Source organism: Primulina tabacum, chromosome 5 (genome assembly GCF_025594145.1).
Source record: "Primulina tabacum isolate GXHZ01 chromosome 5, ASM2559414v2, whole genome shotgun sequence".
NCBI classification, from domain to species: domain Eukaryota; kingdom Viridiplantae; phylum Streptophyta; class Magnoliopsida; order Lamiales; family Gesneriaceae; genus Primulina; species Primulina tabacum.
The window spans coordinates 36,885,824-36,890,379 of NC_134554.1; positions in this window are offsets into that span (position 1 = coordinate 36,885,824).

Sequence of the window (4,556 nt, forward strand, 5' to 3'; positions counted from 1 at the left end):
TAAAATTTAGGGGAATATATATACTAATCAGGGAATTATTTCTATTTCGAAAAATAAATAATCTCTGTAAAATTTTGATATAAAGTCGGTTTATACTCATATTTAAATATTTAATTTTATTCGTCGATCGCCGATGAAACGGGGACGACTGAATTTATAGAAATGAATGTTTGAATGATTGAGGATGAAATTGGTATGAAGTATTTGGGGTTGTACTTGAGAGTTTATTTGATTCGGGGGATTAAACGTAAGGCTTCTGGTCCTTTGAAATATTTTGTTTTAATGCTGGAAATTTTGTTACCCCAGTTTTTTGTGTTGATTGGATAAAGGAGATGATTATTACTTATTAAATGGTAACGAATTGTGGTTAAGAAACAAAAAATTAACTAGTTATTATCCTAAGATTTCACTGTTCTTACGTCTCTTTGATCCCAATTAATTTTCCTTCTAAATCCTTATTTTCAAATCGTCACTTAAAAAGACCCATAATGACTTAGTGCTATTATTATTATAACTTCGAATTTCAAATTTTCTTACAATTCTCAATATCAAAAGATGGATGACCACACTTATAGTATATTATTTTCCTTACTTTATACCCAAATATTCATCAACTTATCATATCAACGTTAAAATCCCAAACGCATCCGCTAACGCTTAGATTTTTCAAGCCTAATATTGATTCATTCTTACGAAACCCTTGATTAGCATCCTTATAACGTTATAACCAAGATATCCCAAGGTTCTATGTAGAACCCGAAAAATCAGATTACGTATAAGCCATGCATAATTGCTACTATTTAAATAAAAAATGAATTTTTATAAATATATGAAGTGTTTGGTTTATTTTAATAATTTTAAGTCATGATTATTTATTTTAAAAGTAGATGTTTAGATTTATCTTTCCAGGATAAATACGCGAGGCCGGACCGGAGTTTGGAAGATTAGAAATAAGATTAATAATAAGAAAAATATTCCTAAATTTAATTTTAGCTAAGGAATAATTTATTTAATGAAGAAGAAGCTGTTTAGGATTTATTAAATTAATTGGAGCTAAATTAGTAAATAAATTCTTTAGGTTAATGTATAATTAAAGCTTAAATAAAAATATGTAAACAAAGGGAGATGAATTAATATAGGTCAAATATATTCAAGAAATTAAACATAACCTTTAAACATTTAAATTTGAAGTCATGTATGCCATGCAAGAGTTTATTCTAAATTCACTAAAATGTATAATGGGTATTTAAAACCTTAAACAATTAAAATGCAAAGTTTAAATAATAAAATACAATGCAAAAGAGTAATAATTTCGGTCAAGACAATTCAAAAGTGTAGTAAATCCATTCAAGTCACACTCATATAGCCTTTAAGGTAAATACAATTCCTCACCTTTAATTCATTAGTTAATAGTAAATTCAAACACAAAAATATATCTTAATTCTTCCTTAACCCATCATGTTAGTAAATAAACAAAAACATGTAGCAAAAATGAGGAAAATAATCGGCTAACAAGGAGAGAAGGAAGCCATTCAAATTCCATTCAACTCATTCACTTGTAACTCCCACCTTAATGCATATTATGACACCTTTAACAACCCTTTTAACACTCACCCCTTCATTGTCTAGCAAACCCACACTCTCACCTGTGAAAAATATCAGATAATAGCAGCCTAAGATCGTGATTTAACAGCTAGAAGAAAAGAATAAGTGCAGCTACAGCAAGGGAATGAGAAACAAATTCAAACACATTCAACTTCTTGACTTGTAACCTCCAACTAAATGCACTTCAAGACTCCTTTATCACCCCTTGAACCTTCATCTTCATTACCTACATTTCCTGCACACCCTTACCTTCGAAATTAGCAGAGAACCAGCAGTTAAAAATCGTGATAGCAGCAGCAGAAAAAGTAAGAAAGAAATCCAACTCCGTTCCGCCGCTCGTATTCGTCGTGTTGATTTGTTTTTGTCAAAACAAATTCCAGGCATGTATATATTATTTCTTTGCTCTTCAATCAAGTCATATTAGATATTTTTAAGCAGTATATGTTCATGAATCAAGCAACATCACGAAAATGACAGCAACATCCAACCAAAAATCTGTACAGAATTTCTGGGCTCTCTTATTTTCAACTTCACGGTTTGGTGTGTTTTTGGTTGCTTACAGGGAGTTGTTCGGTTCCAGGCACACATGGCTGCTACTAGGCATGATTTAGAGTGAGTTAGGGTGTTATTGGTCCATTGGTTTACATCCATACAGTCAGGAATAAAAGATATGACAGCAACATTTTTATGAGTACAGAATTTTGGATCACAGTTTCTGTCATTGGATTGTTTAAAGGGGTGTTCGAATCTTGGCTGTCCTAGGAGCTGTAGCCATGGTTAGAACTCTACCTTAACGTGTCAAGGACGTGACCAAATCATCCCTTCAAGGATTGGTTCACGTATCCATCATAAGTTCATCAAAACAAAACAAGTGCAATTCGGTTCCTACATAACTCTGCATGGGTACACTTTCGGTTTTGGTGTGTTGATTGGATTATGGTTGGCTCCTAGCCCGTAGCCATGGTTCATACAACACTCCATCATGTCTAGATCGAGCCAGGGTCAATCACATGGCCCTTGGAACGAGACAAGATAGTAAAATATTTCAATATATCACAGTACACAGCAGATGGTGCTCTCGGCTAGGATGCTGTTCTTGTCCAAGGTGGTTGCTTGGGTTGTGGTTGGCTTTTAGCCCTTAGCCATGGTCCAAGCCATGCCTTAGGATGTTGGTAAGAGTCCTTGGGTGGTGGTTCAAGCCCTTGGCCATTAATTCCAGAGTTTGCTCCACAAACAAGCAAGCTGCCACTGCTGTATTTTCTGCTTTTTGACAGCAGCTTTGGGTCACGGTTTTGGTGGTGGTTTGAGTTCTTGGTTGGACTTTAGCCCATGGCCTTGGACTGGACACTACCCTAATGAGTTAGGAAAATCATGTTTTTGTCCGTTCGTGATTTGGTCGAGTTTAGAGGTCGTACGAGAATTTACGGTGAAAGGTGCCAAAATGACTCTCGAAGGAGTGTTTTATGTTTTTGGATTCCTTTCACCTATTTTCGTGTTTTACAGTTATTATGCATATTTTTCAGTATGTTTGGGGTATTTTTAATCATGGTTAAACGTCGGTTTAATGTTGGTTCATGTTGGTACGAAGCCATGGTTAAAAATCAAGTTGTTGGTCCGAATCGTCTCGTTTTTAGTTCTATTGTTAAGTTTTTGTCAAGTTAAGATTTATTGCATCTGTCACATATTAGAATTAAGTCGCAGCAAGCCTGGGAACGATTCAACTCATCCGGTAAAAATAAGTTTATAATGATATTACGTGCATAAAAATATAAAATGTTTATTTTTGAGATATATGCTATATGTCTTGTGGCCACCTTACGTTTATGGGTTTGGAAGTCGGTAGGCGCAACCGAGGACCTCTCCGCCCGGTGACTTACGACCGGTTATGATTATGTATGGGTACGGACATCCAGTCCAAGGGCTGTGATTGATCTCTACCGTCCAGTATACTGTGGTTTAGTCTGATCAGGCGCTTACGCTATGTTATGGGCCATTTGCTTAGAAACATTATCTCTAACAGAAAATTATGATATGTTATGACAGAGCTCTATTGAGCAAAGCTTTTACGTATGATTTTCAGATATGCACGTAGTTATAATTATTCATGATACGATTTTCACCGTACGCTTTACGTTACTTTATTTTTACGTTGCATGCGATTTTATGATATATTTACTTGTTATTCACGATATATACATGTTGAGTCTTTAGACTCACTATACTTGATTGTTGTAGGCACTGATGAGGTCGAGGCCGAGGGCGGAGACCAGTGAGTTGGCTTGGGACAGCAGTAGTAAACCCGAGGACCTCATGATTTAGTTTATGCACCTTTTATCATTCAAACTCTATTTTAACATGTTGGATTATTTTTAAATTTCTGTTTGAAATACTGTGTTGACTTCCGCTGTTATTTTAAAGTTAAGTTATTTACATGTTTATTTTATAAATTGGGCAAGTTATTTATTTATTTAGAAAAATTTTAATAATTCCGAAAAATTATGAATACGAACTACGGGCCTTTATATTCTAAATATTCTTAAAAGTCTAAATCATCGAGAATGCTTATCATTTAACCCATTCCATTTTCACTTATTATTAAACTAGTTCCCAAATTCCTTAACAATTGCAAAATCAGTTCTTAATTTCCTCAAAAATTATCCAATTGGTCCTAAATTTCGAAAATCCTATGATTAACCCATAAGTTCTTGGCATTCTTAATTCTCTTCTATGGGTTTTCCATAACATAAATTCGATAAATTTAAACCTATTTATCCAAAATCAATTCCTATAATCAATCTTACTTTTCATCAAACTTAAAATCCCAATTTATATATTTTCTTACTCCCAAAGTCGTTGCAAATCCTCGAATCATTATTCCTTATGAGTAATTCTCAAAAATTAATTCAACTAGTAACCATGAATCATAAATATTTTCTTAGAAAAATCTACGT